Below are 17,958 nucleotides of genomic sequence, written 5' to 3'. Positions count from 1 at the left end.
TGCTAAATATTTGAAAATGAAACCAAAGGCAATAAAAGATGAAGAGATCTAATGAAATACAGAAAACAAATAAAAATATATCCTCTGAAGTTACCCCAAAGTATAAACCTTATATATTTTATTATTAACACTTTCTATACCAGTGGCCTTGAAATTTTAATGTATTTAATGACCACCTGGGGAATTTGTTTAAAATAAAGATTGCTAGGCTGCTTCCTAGTGATTCTGATTTTGTGGATCTGGTGTTGAGCCCCCAAATTGATGTAAATGACTGAGAGAGCTCACTGTGAAAAACTGCTTTTAAACTACATGAGAGAAGAGGGTTAGGTTCATTAGATTCATTTCAGAATAAACATTTTAGATTTTAATTTTGCGTTTTAAATATTCATTGTTTGGAGTGACATTTATAATATGTATATAAAAATATGAAACAAACCCACAGGTAAAAAAGTCTTGAGTTCTTATTAAAAGAACAATTAGGGTGAAGGGAAGAAATACTTTATATGAGGTATAAACTGTTGCTTGCTTTAACAGTATAAGACAGCTGTTCACCAGTGCATAAACTACATTTATAAATCCACCTTGAAAATAATTAGTGCTCATATATAGGATCTGATCATCAGATTTTAAATATGAAATACTGTATACTTGGAAAGAGGGGAGAAATTGAAAGGAGAAATCTTTCGTTTTACATATATTCTTCCAAAAATGTACATTTATGTTAAAAGCATAAATGTGAACTCATGAACATATAAACTTGAAGCCTGCTACCAAAATCCCTGTTTGTAAGCCACAGTGAATCCTGTCGGTTGCCCACTCAACAGCCATTCCCAATCTTTTTATTTCTTGCTGGGAGACCTCACCTCTCACTCCAAAGACTAAAATGCCAGGCACTTGCATTTCTAGTCTCTCTTGCAGAGGCCATGGGCGTGTGACCAAATCCTGGTCAATGGAATCTAAGAGGAAGTCTGCTGAGGGTCTCCACTTAGCATTGCCAACACAGCCTCACTTACACTGTTGCCTTCTCTGCTGGATTCCTCAATAGAGGATCTCCATTTCTAGACTGCTAGAGCCATTGCCATGGATGTGAGGCTGAGAATGGGAAATATATCTATCTTATTATCCAGTGGAAATAAAGTCTAAGTGGTACTTAAGTTCCTCTAGAATCTTTTGTAATATTTATTAGCCTTAATCCAAACTTCTAAACATTGTCTAAACACTGACCAGTAAATGAACTTTTGACTTATAAATGCATACAGGAACACAGTGCATGCATTAGAGGTGTGTGTGTGGGGTGTGGGAAGACTACCAGTAAACACACACTTTATCACCTTTCCCATTTTAAACATTGAAACCCCTGTTCTGAGAACCCATTAACCAAGGAACATACATCATCAAATGTCTCTACTTTCATATATGTAACACAATTTAGTAAACTGTTAAATTGATCTGATCTGTGAGATTTTAGGATAATGAGATAACACAGTTTTCAATATATTCTAGGGTACAGGATCATAAAAGATTCAGAAGTAAATGATGAGAAATATCCAAGAAATCTAACAGTTCCAAGAGGACCAAAGTTTGAAAAGAAATGGTACAGAGTAACAAAGAGGGAATCCTGTACTTTTTCATGAAATTATTTTGGTTATATTTCCTCAGTAGGATACCAGTGTTAATTATGAAAAAGCATTTTCATTTCTGGATCTATTTTACATTACATTTTTCCCCTAAAAATCACAATCTTGACATTTTAGAGATTCTAATTATTACATCTAAGAAAAACAAATTTCACGGGAGTAAAGACATTCATAATTTAAAGTTGGTTCTATCAACATTCCAAGACAAATCCAACCCTCTTCTAGGTAAAATTTAGTCTTATGATAAAATACAGAATAACTAAAAACACAGACTGTGGAGAGATGTACTGAAATCCCCACTCTGTAATTTACTAAGTGTGTGACCCTGGGCAGTTCAGTTAACCTATCTATGCCTGTTTGCTGTAAACTGAGGCTACCAGCACCTATTACCTATTTCAAAGGGTAATTGTGAGGATTAAATGACATCAAGTGCTTAAAACTGTACCCAGCACATGGAAGCACTGTTCAAGTTGAAGAAAGTAAATGAATGTTCCTTTTCTTTAACCTCTTTTACTGGTATAATTATTTTCAGAAATTATATGTTAAAAATTATTTTAACTAGAATCAAACCCTAGTTACAACTGACAGTGTCCTGGTACAGCACGGACTACCTAGATACAAATTTTAAAACCTGAAAATTTAAAATCTAAAATCTCAGACCTCTTATTCCAACATTAACAATAAGCCTTTACTGTGAACTGTGTCAGTCAGTGTTCAGTGAAGGAAACAGAAATCACTTCAGGTATTTTAAGAAGAAGAAGATTTAATTCAGGAAATTAGGTGCGTACAGAATTGTTGGGAGAGCTGGAGCAGCAGGGTCCAGCAGGAATGACTCCTAGAACACAGAAAATCTGACTCACCAAAGAATCTACTGTACTTACCAAGAAGGTGGGGAGATACAGTATGAGTTAAAAAACATAACTATTTTAGCTTCATCAAGGGATCAGGAAGTCATCACTGCCATTGCAATTACTTCTTAGCATCCATGAAGCTGAAAACTAGCTATTAGAATGTTGCTAGAGGTAGAAAAACACCTTCCCTTGAACTTGCCTGCCTGGGGCAGCAGGAAGATGGCCTCTGTCTCACTTTCACCTTGCAAATCTTGCATGAATGCATTTAATTGGGGGAACCTGATTAGCATTCAGAACTCTAGGGAATCTGGGAAGTGTATTCCTCTGAAGTACAGGAAAGAAACTAGAAAAGCTTGGGAATATTTACAGATTGCCAAGCAATCAAATGTAACACAGTGACACTGGAATAGTCAAAGTCACTAAAGTACATTTTTCTCATCTGTAAAATAGGGATAAATAATGACACCCATAATAGAGTTATGATGCAGATTTAAGGAGCTAATACATACAAAACACTTAATACAGTGAAAATTACTTTCCTTTGCAATTTTGAAGGCTTAAGCTTCTAGCAACTAGCATTGTAGCTGAGAAGTCTGACACCATTCTGATCTGTTTGCTGTAAACTGAGGCTTTTCATTTTTATGTGACCTGGGCCCATTTAGGATCTTCTCTTTACCCGTGGTGTTCTGAAATTTCACAGTGATGCGCCTTGTGCATCACTGAAGGACTCAAGTCCTTCAGCTTTGGCAAATTTTCTTGTATTTTAATACAACTTCCTCTCCGCTGTTTTTGGATTTTTTTTTATGATTCACTATTTAGTCATATGTTAAATCCTCTTAGATTGTCTAAGTCTCTACTTTTTGTCTTTACATCTACTTTTTCTACTCTATTTTTCTTTTCTATTTCTGGAGATTTCTTTTCATTTCTATCTTCTGAATAATGGATCAGCAAAATTTTTCTGTAAAGCGCCTGAGAGTAAATAATTTTGGCTTCATGAGCCATATGATCTCAGTCACAACTACTCACTCTGCTGCTGTAGTGCAAAAGCAGCCATACACAGTATGTAAGCAAATGGGCATAGCTGTATTGCAAGAAACCTTTATTTACAAAAACAGCTGGTGAGCTGGAGTTGACCCATGGGCCATAGTTTGCCAATCCTCCAATCCTTGTACTGACCCGTCCAGAACATGCTTCATTTTGGCAATCATATTTGTAATTCACAAAAGCCTTTCTTCTACAATTGTTCCTTTTTCAGAGTATTCGTCCTCTTTTAAAAAAGTGTATATGTATATAATATCTTATCAAATCTTTCTGAAAATTCTAATTTGAATTAGTTTTTAATTTTCTTGTCATCTCTACATTATGTACTCTTCCCTGAGGGTAATTTTTGTTGTTGTTGTTGTTGCGGTACGCGGGCCTCTCACTGCCGTGGCATCTCCCATTGCGGAGCACAGGCTCCAGACGCACAGGCCCAGCGGCCATGGCTCACGGGCCCAGCCGCTCCGCGGCACGTGGGATCCTCCCGGACCGGGGCACGAACCCGCGTCCCCTGCATCGGCAGGCGGACTCTCAATCACTGCGCCACCAAGGAAGCCCCTTGAGGGCAATTTTTTAAAAAATGTTTATCTTTGGTTTTCTCTTTCCTGGTAGAGTTTTCCCCTTGGTGTCTCCTGAGCTATGATTGCCTGTTCATATTTAAGAATGCACCACCAAAGAGCTGATCAAAAACTCTATACTTTTAAACATAATTTGTTCACTGACCATCATAAATGTGTGGGGGACCCCTAAGTATCAGCATGAGGTGGTCTTAGCTTGGACCACTGAGTTTTCCCTGAGAAGTAATGATATGATATGTATTGCCCAGCTCTAGGCACAAGCCTGCCACTATTCTTCATGCCAGATGGAGATACAACAGCGCATTTTATAGACTTTGAGAGATTCTCGTTTTTAATTCCCAGACTCACACTATCCTCCACTGTACCTAGAAGTATTTACGGTTTTGTGGGTCAGATCAGTTCTCTCCTGCTTCTATGTTCACTTTTCACTAGGTTCCTCCATCCACACTGTCTTCCAGACACTAACCTCTCACATCTGCTGATGCCCTCACTCCATTTCTCTTTGACCTTGTGGGTACAAATGTGAATGTGTATGTGTGTGTGTATTTAATTCTTTAACCAAGATACTATCAGTTTAGTGGATCACAGAAAGAAAAGGGAACAAGAAAAGGGAATAAACGTATGTGGTTAATCCACTATGTTTAACTGTAAGAATAAACAAACCCTACACTTTCTTCTGGTAGTGTCAGTTTATGCAAACATGTTTAATATATACTAGGACTTGTCACATATTTAATTTTTTTAAGTTCAATAATATGTTTATAAATTAAGAACCTGGATTCAGAAACTGTGATAACTGGACAAGGCTAAGTATTTAGGAAAGACTTTGCTATGCAAAGTTATTACCTAAATAAGATTTAAAAGAATGTCTTGGACTTCCCTGAGAGCACTGTGGTTAAGAACCCGCCTGGCCAATGCAGGGGACATGGGTTCGAGCCCTGGCCCAGGAATAGCCCACATGCCACGGAGTAACTAAGCCCGTGCGCCACAACTACTAAGCCTGCGCTCTAGAGCCCACGAGCCACAACTACTGGAGCCCGTGTGCCCAGAGGCCATGCTCCACAACAAGAGAAGCCACTGCAATGAGAAGCCCACGCGCCGCAAAGCATAGCCCCTGCTCGCTGCAACTAGGGAAAGCCCACACATAGCAACGAAGACCCAACACAGCCAAAAATAAATTAATTAATTAAAAAAAGAGAATGTCCCAAGAGAGCAAATTTTTACACTATAAAAGCAAAACTTTATGTACAAGCTACTGACATGCAAATTATAAATAATATTAGTTAATTCTTTGTATGGACTATTGTTCACAATTATTCACTGCCCCTCACTGTTGATATCACATGACTTGCTTTAGACCAGAGGTCAGCAAACTACAGGTTTAAAACGAATGCTGCCTGTGGCCTCTTGTTTTTATGCAGCCGGCATGCTAAGAGTGGTTTTATATTTTTAAAAATGGTTCTAGGGCTTCCCTGGTGGCACAGTGGTTGAGAGTCCGCCTGCCGATGCAGGGGACGCGGGTTCGTGCCCCGGTCTGGGAAGATCCCACATGCCGCGGAGTGGCTGGGCCCGTGAGCCATGGCCGCTGAGCCTGCACGTCCGGAGCCTGTGCTCCGCAACGGGAGAGGCCACAACAGTGAGAGGCCCGCGTACCGCAAAAAAAAAAAAAAAAAAAAAAAAAGGTTCTAGGGGGAGTGACCAAGATGGCAGAGCAGAAAGATCTTGAGCTCACCTCCTCCCACGGGCACAGAAAAATTACAACTATTTAAAAAGCAACTATCAATGAGAACAACCAAAAGACTAGCAGAAAAGACTCTCCATAACTAAAGATATAATAAAGGAACCACAATGACACAGGTAAGAGGAGTGGAGACATGTGGTATCATCAAGACCCATACCCCTGGGTAACCGACCCACAAACAAGAGAACAATTTAAACTGCAGAGGTTCTCCCCAAGAAGCAAGGGGTCTGAGACCCACATCTGGCCCCCAGCCCAGGGGTTCTGCACTGCGAAGATAAGCCCCCAGGAAATATGGTTTTGAAGGCCAGTGGGGCTTTACTTTTGAGAGATCTAGAGGGCCGTGGGGATTAGAGACTCCACTCTTAAAGGGCGCACACAAAATCTCACACACTCTGAGACCCTGGGCAGAAGAAGTAATATGAAAGGAGCCTGGGTCAGACCCACCTGCTGGTTTTGGCAAGCCTCGTAGAGAGGCAGGATGCCTTTGGGACTCACTCTGGGGACAGAGACCCTGGCTGCAGCCATTTTGGGGAGCCTCTTCTACCACGTGGACACCGGTGCTGGGAAGCACCATTCTGGAATCCCCCCTCTAGCCTGTAAGTGCTGAGACCCGGCCCTGTCCACCAGCTGGTCAGCACCAGTCCTGGGTCTTCCCAGGCCAAGCAGCTAGCTGGGTGGGGACACAACCCTACCTATCAGCAGGCCAGTTGCCATAGGACACCATGAGCCTCCAGCCACCCAGGGACCTAGAATCGCCCACGAAGGGTTGGGCAGCATTCCCCAGGACTCCCTAGGCCTCAGCCCCACCCATCAGTGGGCCAACACCATGGCCCTTCAGCCAGCCATGTCAAGATGCAGTCCACCCACTAGCAGGCTGGCAATACCCTGGGATGCCCTGGGCCCCAACCCTGACCACCAGCCGGCCAACACGAGCTCTGGGACACTTTGGGCCCCTTAGCCAGCAGCCCTGAGATCTGGACCTAACCACCAGTAGGTACCACCAGCTCTAGAAAACCCTGTATCCCGAAGCCAGTCATGTCAGGAATGGCCCTGCCCACTACTAGACTAACACTAGCTCTAGGATCCCTAATTCAAAAAGATATATGCATCCCTATGTTCACTGCAGCATTATTTACAACAGCAAAGATATGGAAGCAACCTAAGTGCCCATCAATAGATGAATGGATAAAGAAGATGTGGTACATATACAATGGAATATTACTCAGCCATAAAAAAGGATGAAATCTTGCCATTTGCAAAACATGGATAGACCTAAAGGTATTATGCTTAGTGAAATAAGTTAGACAAAGAAAGACAAATACTGTATGATTTCACTTATATGTGAAACCTAAAAAACAAAACAAACGAACAAACGTAACTAAACAGAAACATAGTCATAGATACAGAGAACAAACAGGTAGTTGCCAGAGGGAAGTGACGTGAAGGGAGAAGAGATATCAGTGAGGAAGATTAAGAAGTACAAACCTTCAGTTACAAAAGAAATGAGTTAGGGGTATAAAATGTACAGTGTGGGGAATATAGTCAATAATTATGTAATATTTTTGTATGGTGACAGACGGTAACTAGACTTACCCTGGTTATCATTTTGAAATGTACAGAAATATTGAATCACTATGTTGTATACCAGGAACTAACATAGTATTGTAGGTCAGTTATACTTTAAAAACAAACAACAAGCAAACTCATAGAAAAAGAGATCAGATTTGTGGTTATCAGAGGTGGGGGTTAGAGGGAGGGGGAACTGGATGAAGGCAGTCGAAAGGTACAAACTTCCAGTTATAAGATGAATAAGTACTAGGGTGTAATGTACAACATGATAAATATAATGAACACTGCTGTATGTTATGTATGAAAGTTGTTAAGAGAGTAAACCCTAAAAGAGTTCTCATCACAAGAAAAAAGGAATTTTTTTCTATTACTTTTATTTTGTATCTATATAAGATGATGGATGTTCAATAAACCTACTATGATAATCATTTCACAATGTATGTAAGTCAAATCATTATGCGGTACACCTTAAACTTATATAGCGCTGTATGTCCACTGTATTTCAATAAAACTGGAAGAAAATAAACAAATAAAATAAGTTAGGTAAGGGTGAAAGAATAAAAAGAACATGTGACAGAGACCATATGTGGCCTGTGAAGCCTAAAAAAAGTTAACTTTCTGGCACTTTATAGAAAAAGTTTGCCAACCTCTGCTTTAGACCCTTGAAATGTCAGTGGAAGTAGCATGTGTCAATTTTGGGCAGAAGCTCTAAGAAGCTTTAAAAGATAAGCATTAGTTTGCCATGTCCTCTATCTGACAACCAGCAAAGTTTCAGAAAGATCCTCCCCTATCAGTTTGGATCCCAGAATGAAGACGACAAGGAATAGAGCCATAACTGACCCATAATATGGACATGCAGCACAAGTGAGAAAGAAGCCTTTGTTGTTTATAAGGCATTAAAAGTTTCAGGGTTTGTTATCTCAGAATAACCTAGCCTAAACTGCCTTATACATTTTGCTAACGTAATACGCAGTTCTCTATATGCCTGAAAATAATAAAAGTGTATTTAAATAATATTTATAATTCAGAGTTCTTAACAATTACTCAAAATATATTTCTAAAAAGCTGTATCTTAAAAACATTCAAGGATTGAATTATATTTAGTTCCTAAAAAAATTATTTTACCAGCTACTTGTATTGTTGGATCAGAGCACTTTTGGTACAGATGAACTTATTTGCAAAGCAGAAATAGAGACACAGATGTAGACAGCAAACTTATGGATATCAAGGGGGGAAGGGAGGGTGGGGTCAGTCGGGAGATTGGGATTGACAATATATACACTACTGTGTATAAAATAGATAACTAGTAAGAACTCACTGTATAGCACAGGGAACTCTACTCAGTGCTCTGTGGTGACCTAACTGGGAAGGAAATCTAAAAAAAAGGAGATATATGTATATGTATGGCTGATTCACTTTACTGTACAGCAGAAACTAATGACATTGTAAAGCGACTATACTTCAATAAAAATTAATTTTAAAAAAGCACTTTTATTTTCCTCTTTTCCAGACTGCAATGTTCCTTCTGATTTTGAAAACTTGAAAAAGACAATGTAAATTTTTACTTAAGAACTAGCACTTAATTCAGATCAAATTTATTCACACATGAATAAGACCCAATAAACAACATTAGTTAACACTTGTCTAATGTTATTTAATTTATAACATTTAGAGTTCCTGCTCTGTGCCAGATGATGTTCTTTACATGGATTAACTCTTTTTTTTATCATTCCCTTTTACAAATGAGAAAAATGAGACACACAGAGGTTGAGTATTCACCCAAGAACACACAGTTAGGAAGAAGTGGGGAACCAAGACGTGGAACCAGGGACCTCAGAACCTCTATGATCCCAACCTCTATGCTATACCAACCCTCCTAAATGCAAATATAAACTTGATCTTGAAAATCTAACAATTTCAGTATTAAAATTATAAATTTCCACTATCAAGTTAATTTTAAACCTTTTATGACAAACCACAAGTGAGTTAGTATAAAGAATACAGTTTTAGAACTTGAATATAGCTTAAGGGACAATGACAGCTTTCATTTCAAAGAAGAATATACCCACCCACCCCCCCCCGGGTAAGCTGACTAATATGAAAAATGTACTTATAATACATGATATTTTCTATCAACTAAATGCTATCATACTCCTTTAAAAATGAGCCAAATTAAGTTCAGTTTATTTTATTATTGTAGAATACAGAAATATTAAGAGATATATAACTTCGATTATATAAATTATATACTTTGATTATGTAACATGAGGTAATTAAAAATCTATGTGTACCAGACTTGTCTTCACTTCCAATTAGCTCTACTAGCTTTTTTCTGCTTCAAAAGAATGTAATTAGTACTACTCTAATTATCAGTTGCCCCAAAGTGACAGACTATAAAATCAATACTGTAAGTAGGTAAGATATAGCCTATATAAACAATTCTAGGTCCAAGAGGAAAAGGGAAGACAAAAGTCATTAGTTTTTGTAAGACCAGAGGATATCTTTAAACTATAAAACAATAAATAATGGCAGAATGATTAAAATATATTAAGAATACGTATTTTGGGACTTCCCTGGTGGTCCAGTGGTAAAGATCTGCCCACCAATGCAGGGGACGCAGGTTCAATCCCTGGTCGGGGAACTAAGATCCCACACGTCGCGGGGCAACTAAGCGCGTGCACCACAACTGAGCTCGCACGCCTCAATGAGAGAGCCCGCATACCACAAACTATGGAGCCCACAGGCCCTGGAGCCTGCGTGCCACAACTACAGAGCCCACGCGCTCTGGAGCCTGCATGCCACAACTAGAGAGAGAAAACCCGCAGGCCACAACTAGAAAGAAGCCTGCGTGCCGCAACAAAAACATTCCGCGTGCTGCAACTAAGACCTGACGCAGCCAAGGAAAAAAACAAAAGAATACATATTTTATTTCAGGTTCACAACTAATACTGCTAGTCTATGAAGGTTTTCACATACCTCATCTCATTTAATCATCACAACCTTGGGAAGTACTTAGGTCACGTATCCCAATTGCTAACATGTGTACTATGGAGAATTAGCCTTTTTTACAACAACAGATTTGCATGCTCAACACCTAAAAATGTGTATTTCACTCAAATAGGAGTTCCCAGTAATGAATGAGCACACAGTGTACTTGCAGAGCCATGCTCATTTTCAGGGATAGAAATCATTTAAATATACCTGCTTCATATAAATAGCATCAGGAATTTCTATATAAGCTTAAATGTACAATCATTTTTGACCAGAGTTGTTCCTTGCCTTGAAGAGAATAAAAGAAAATGTAACTGTCAAATAGATATTTTTTCTGGCTCATTACATGTCCCTACAGAGTCCATAAAACAAATGTGATGATGAGACAGAAAACCCACTAATAAAATGTTTCCTTCAAGTTTAATTTTTTAAAATAAAGTTCCTCTGTCCTAGACCTGAATGCAGTATGTCTTAAGCTCATATTCTACCATAAGAACATAAATGCATCAAATGTAAAAACTGCTTCTTTTTTAAATTAAATTTCAAATTTTCCAGAAAGAAAAATGTTTTTGTAATTAGTATTTATCAGTTCTCTTTCAATTCTCACTGTATGCCTAAATAGGCATCACCCTGGAAAAGCAGCATTAAACCCCATCAACCTCAAAATAAATGTCACAGCAGATAAAACCACAACTCTTTAGGAGGGAACATCCTCAATACTCCTAATTCAGATGAAAAAACTTTAGTCAATACCATTACTACTGACTGTTTTATAAAATATATTCTGATAAAATAGATTTTCATATCTACGATTTTTCAAAATTAATATCTAGCACTTTAATGTTGTTTTTCCAGTGAAGAACCTACTATTTTAAATTATCTGTCAAGACTTTAAATGTGAAAATCGTAGAATTAAGGATTTTGGTTTCGAAATACAGTTGCCCATTGGATACTACCCTGCTATTTAATATTAACATGATGAGGAGAATGACTAGGAAAAAAAAAATGTTGCTTCTGTTTGGTATTTCTTTTATTTCTAAAGGGAAGGCCTCAAGGACAAGCTCACTCAATGGTATTGTTCATTAATTATCATCCATTTACGAAAAGCCTAAGATAATGAACAAGAGGCACAGTGGATACAACTATTTTATTACTGTGAAACAATCCAGAAGAAAGGGAATTGCCTGCGGTAATGTAATAAAGTGCTTCTTTAAGGTAAAATATATATATTTCTCACCTGTTGGTAATGATGAAGAAGGCATGTGTTCAGGATGTCCACTTTATAGATGCTCCAAAAGAATTTTTAAAAATAGTGGTCAAGGGCTTCCCGGGTGGCGCAGTGGTTAAGAATCCGCCTGCCAATGCAGGGCACACAGGTTTGAGCCCTGGTCCAGGAAGATCCCACATGCCGCAGAGCAACTAAGCCTGTGCGTCACAACTACTGAGCCTGCGCTCTAGAGCCCGCGAGCCACAACTACTGAAGCCCACACATCTAGAGCCCACAAGCCACAACTACTGAAGCCTGCACACCTAGAGCCCGTGCTCTGCAACAAGAGAAGCCACTGCAATGAGAAGCCCGTGCACCACAATGAAGAGGAGCCCTTGCTCGCCGCAACTAGAGAAAGCCCGCGTGCAGCAACGAAGACCCAACACAGCCAATAAATAAAATTTAAAAAAAATCATGGTCGATATTTAGAATTTGAATGTTATATCTCTCTCCATGGCGTTTCTTTAGAAAACACTATTTTATCCCCTCTTGCTCCATTTAATGCATTTTAATGTTCTTAATTATAGAATATGTTGCTCACCTGGACCCAAATTTACCTATCATAATCTTTACTCCACTCTAAAATGATCAAATAGTAGTCTCTTTCCAAAAGACATTTAATTTCTCTCATTAGTATTATAAACAATTGATATCAGTATCTTGGAAAAATTAATTGCATAAAATAAAATAGAGCAGAAAAGGAAAATACTACCTGTAATATTTATTACACTTAAACTTATACTTTACTTTTCTGGCTTTTTTTGAAAAAATAATACAAAAAAATGAAGTATGAGTTGGTCCTTGGTAGTTTATAGTTTAGCACTTGGATGGTTCAACTAAATGAACGCCAGTTAAGATGTTTGATGTTTTTCATTCCCCAGACTAGATATAAAAAACAAATGATTTTAGTCACTGAAATTTTAGTTTCTCCCACTCAATTCTTCTGCATGTTCAAAACTTCTTGAGACTTAACATTTAAACTTGACTTCTTTTTAAACTAAGTTTAAACTTAACATTTAAACTAAGACTCTGATTTAAACAAAAAGCTTCCTTCTATGCTGTAATTTAGCTTCTCCCTTTCACTGATTTATCTGATTAACAATTCTTCATGTGAGACTAGTTATTCCCCTCTACCAGTGATATATGTTCACTTACTTTCTCTTTGAATAACTGCCTCTAAATAGGCCTATAACTATTTAGTTTTATACTAAAGTGAGCCATGACTCACATTACTGTTATTGTCTAGGAAACTGAATTGCATACATGCAGCTTTCTCTTTGATGTAGTCATTTTTAACTGTGATCATTAATTTATCATGAAGTATTAATTTTAAATTGCTTTATGATGAAGAAGTGTAATCTACATTTAGAAAATGTAGATTTTTATTGACAATGGTAGTATGTGATTTGTAGCAAATATGAAAATAGATGAAGATTAGTTTTTTAAAAGACTTTTATTTTATACCAGAGTATAGTTGTTTAACAGTGTTGTCTTAGTTTTAGGTGTAAGTTTTTTTCTTTTTTTAAAAATATATATATTTATTTATTTATTTTTGGCTGTTTCCATTCAAATGGAACAATTCTCACAGAGCACCTGCTGAACATTAGTGGAAGAATTTGGATACCTAAAAGGACAAGAAAAATCTCCTCACAACTGGGTAGAATGAAAGAAAGAAAAAAAGAAACAAGGAATCAATAAAGGGACCACCAACCCTGGCAGGAAGCTGAAGGTGAGGAGAGGTTCCTGGAATCAGAAAAAAACCCCACAGTGCGAAATCAGCTGGGACAGAAAGCGACCTTTGGGGGATCGAAGGAGAATACAGCACACAGTCTGTGGAAGGCAGGATGAAGACTCTCTCTTGACGCCAAGACCATGCTCCACCCAACTGCCCGCAGAATCCAGTGCTGGACACCTCATGCTAAACGACTAGCAAGACAGGAACACAGCCTCACCCATCAGCAGACAGGCTGCCTAGAATCATACTAAGCTCAAAGACACCCCAAAACAAGCCACCAGACGTGGCCCTGCCCATCAGAGGGAAAAGACTCAGCTCCACGCACCAGAGCAGAGGTACCAGTCCCTCACCAGGAAGCCTAAACAAGCCCCTGGACCAATCTCACCAACCAAGTGGCACACAAGAGAAGCGAGAGGAACTACGACCCTGGAGCCTGTGGAAAGGAGACCGTAAACACAGTAAGTCAGACAAAATGAGATGACAGAGAAATATGTTGCAGACAAAGAAGCAAGGTGAAAACCCACAAGACCAAATAAATGAAGAGGAAATAGGCAATCTACCAGAAAAAGAATTCAGAGTAATGATAGCAAAGATGACCCAAGATCTCTGAATCAGAATGGAGGCACGGATCAAGAAGATACAAGAAATGTTTAACAAGGACCTAGAAGAACTGAAGAACAAACAGTCAGTAATGAACAACACAATAACTGAAATGAAAAATACACTAGAAGGAATCAGTAGCAGAATAACTGAGGCAGAAGAACGGATTAAGTGAGATGGAAGACAGAATGGTGGAAATCACTGCCATGGAACAGAATAAAGAAAAAAGAATGAAAAGAAATGAGGATAGTCTCAGAGACCTCTGGGACAACATTAAATGCACCAACATTTGAATTATAGGGGTCCCAGAAGAAGAAGAGAAAGACACAGGGTCAGAGAAAATATTTCAAGAGATTATATTCGAAAACTTCCCTAACATGGGGAAGGAAATAGTCAACCAAGTCCAGGAAGCACAGAGAGTCTCATATGGGATAAATCCAAGGAGAAACATGCTGAAACACATATTAGTCAAACTAAAAAATATTAAATACATAGAAAAAATGTTAAAAGCAGCAAAGGAAAAGCAACAAATATCATACAAAGGAATCCCCAAGAGGTTATCAGCTGATTTTTCAGTAGAAATGCTGCAGGCCAGAAGGGAGTGGCAGGACATACTTAAAGTGATGAAAAGAAAAAACCTACAACCAAGATTACTCTACCCATCAAGGATCTCATTCAGATTTGACGGAGAAAGCAAAAGCTTTACAGACAAGCAAAAGCTAAGAGAATTCAGCACCACCAAATCAGCTTTACAACAAATGCTAAAGGATATTCTCTAGGCAGGAAACACAAGAGAAGAAAAAGACCTAAAAAAACAAACCAAAACAATTAAGAAAATGGTAATAGGAACATATATATCAATAATGACCTTAAACGTAAATGGATTAAATGCTTCAACCAAAAGACACAGACTAGCTGAATGGATACAAAAACAAGACCCGTATATATGCTGTCTACAAGAGAACCACTTCAGATCTAAGGACACATACAGACTGAAAGTGAGGGGATGGAAAAAGATATTCCATGCAAATGGAAATCAAAAGAAAGCTGGAGTAGCAATACTCATATCAGACAAAATAGACTTTAAAATAAAAAGTATTACAAGAGACAAGGAAGGACACTACATAATGATCAAGGGATCAATCCAAGAAGAAGATATAACAATTGTAAATATTTAGGCATCCAACACAGGAGCACCTAAACACATAGGCAAACGCTAACGGGCAAAAAAGGGGAAAGCGACAGTGACACGATAATGGGGGAATTTAACACTCCACTTACACCAATGGATAGACCATCCAGACAGAAAATAAACAAGGACACACAAGCCTTTAATGACACATTAGAAAAGACAGACTTCATTAATATTTATAGGACATTTCATCTGAAAGAAGCAGAAAACACTTTCTTCTCAAGCGCACATGGAACATTCTCCAGGACAGATCACATCGTGGGCCACAAAACAAGCCTTGGTAAGTTTAAGAAAACTGAAATCATATCAAGAATCTTTTCCAAGCAAAATGCTATGAGAGCAGAAATCAATTACAGGAAAAAAATGTAAAAAACACAAACACATGGAAGATAAACACTATGTTACTAAATAACCGAGAGATCACTGAAGAAATCAAAGAGGAAATCATAAAATACCTAGAGGAAAATGACAATGAAAACACGACAATCCAAAATCTATGGGATGCGGCAAAAGCAGTTCTAAGAGGGAAGTTTATAGCTATACAAGCTTACCTCAAGAAACAAGAAAAATCTCAAATAAATAATCTAACCTTACACCTAAAGGAACTAGAGAAAGAAGAACAAACAAAACCCAAAGTTAGCAGAAGGAAGGAAATCATAAAGATCAGAGCAGGAATAAATGAAATAGAAACAAAGAAAACAATAGCAAATATCAATAAATTAAAAGCTGGTTCTTTGAGAAGATAAACAAAATTGATAAACCATTAGCCAGACTCAACAAGAGAAAAAGGGAGAGGACTCAAATCAATAAAGTTAGAAATGAAAAAGGACAAGTTACAATTGACACTGCAGAACACAAATGATCATAAGAGACTACTACAAGCAACTATATGCCAATAAAATGGACAACCTGGAAGAAATGGACAACTCCTTAGAAAAGTACAACCTTCCAAGACTGAACCAAGAAGAAACAGAAAATATGAACAGACCAATCACAAGCAATGAAATTGAAACTGTGATTAAAAATCTTCCAACAAACAAAAGTCCAGGACCAGATGGCTTCAGAGGCGAATTCTAGCAAACATTTAGAGCAGAGCTAACACCTATCCTTCTCAAAATCTTCCCAAAAATTGCAGAGGGTGGAACACACCCAAACTCATTCTACAAGGCTACCACCACCCTGATACCAAAACCAGACAAAGATATCACACACAAAAAAAATTACACAAAGAGACACATGCACCCCAATGTTCACTGCAACACTATTTACAATAGCCAGGTCACAGAAGCAACCTAAATGCCCATCAACAGATGAATGGATTAAGAAGATGTGGTACATATATACAATGGAATATTATTGAGCCATGAAGAGGAACGAAATTGGGTCATTTGTAAAGATGTAGATGGACCTAGACCCTGTCATACAGAGTGAAGTAAGTCAGAAAGAGAAAAACAAATATCGTATATTAACGCATATATGTGGAAACTAGAAAAATGGTACAAATGAACCAGTTTGCAAGGCAGAAATAAAGACACAGATGTAGAGAACAAACATATGGACACCAAGGGGGGAGAGTTGGGGGTGGTGATGAGATTAATTGGGAGATTGGGATTGACATATATACACTAATATGTATAAAATAGATAACTAATAAGGACCTGCTGTATAAAAATAAAATTCAAAAAAAAAAAGAAAATTACAGGCCAGTATCACTGACGAACATAGATGCAAAAATGCTCAACAAAATACTAGCAAACAGAATCCAACAACACATTAAAAGGATCATACACCATGATCAAGTGGGATTTACTCCAGGGATGCAAGGATTCTTCGATATATGCAAATCAATTAATGTGATACACCATATTAATAAATTAAAGGATAGAAACCATATGATCATCTCAATAGACGCAGAAAAAGCTTTTGACAAAATTCAACACCAATTTATGATAAAAACTCTCCAGAAAGTAGGCATAGAGGGAACTTACCACAACATAATAAAGGCCATATATGACAAACCCACAGCAAACATCATTCTCAATAGTGAAAAACTGAAAGTATTTCCTCTAAGATCAGGAAGAAGACAAGGGTGTCCACTCTCGTCACTATTATTCAACATAGCTTTGGAAGTCCTAGCCACGGCAATCAGAGAAGAAAAAGAAATAAAAGGAATACAAATTGGAAAAGAAGAAGTAAAACTGTCACTGTTTGCAGATGACATGATACTATACATAGAAAATCTTCAAGACGCCACCAGAAAACTACTAGAGCTAATCAATGAATTTGGTAAAGCTGCAGGATACAAAAGTATACAGAGAAATCTCTTGCATTCCTATATACTAACAACGAAAGGGCAGAAAGAAAAATTAAGGAAACAATCCCATTTACCATTGCAACAAAAAAGAATAAAATACCTAGGAATAAACCTACCTGAGGAGGCAAAAGACCTGTACTCAGAAAACTATAAAACACTGATGAAAGAAATCAAAGAAGAAATAAACAGATGGAGAGATATACCATATTTTTAGATTGGAAGAATCAATATTGTGAAAATGACTATACTACCCAAAGCAATCTACAGATTCAATGCAATCCCTATCAAATTACCAATGGCATTTTTCACAGAACTAGAACAAAAAATCGTACAATTTGTAAGAAAACACAAAACACCCCAAATAACCAAAGCAATCTGGAGAAGGAAAAATGGAGCTGGAAGAATCAGGCTCCCTGACTTCAGATTATACTACAAAGCTACAGTA

The 17,958-nt window shown here is 37.8% G+C and overlaps 1 protein-coding gene across 3 annotated transcripts in view; it reads right to left on the bottom strand.

Moving 5' to 3' along the window:
• Positions 1-17,958, bottom strand: part of SYT14 (synaptotagmin 14) — a 244,933-nt gene that overhangs the window by 62,490 nt on the left and 164,485 nt on the right. The gene's annotated exons all lie outside the window — the stretch shown is intronic.

This window comes from Delphinapterus leucas, chromosome 1 (assembly GCF_059928025.1).
Source record: "Delphinapterus leucas isolate spDelLeu-1000000601 "Yukka" chromosome 1, BTC_Dleu_Yukka2, whole genome shotgun sequence".
Taxonomy (NCBI): Eukaryota; Metazoa; Chordata; class Mammalia; order Artiodactyla; family Monodontidae; genus Delphinapterus; species Delphinapterus leucas.
This window is presented reverse-complemented; position numbering and strand designations above follow the sequence as displayed.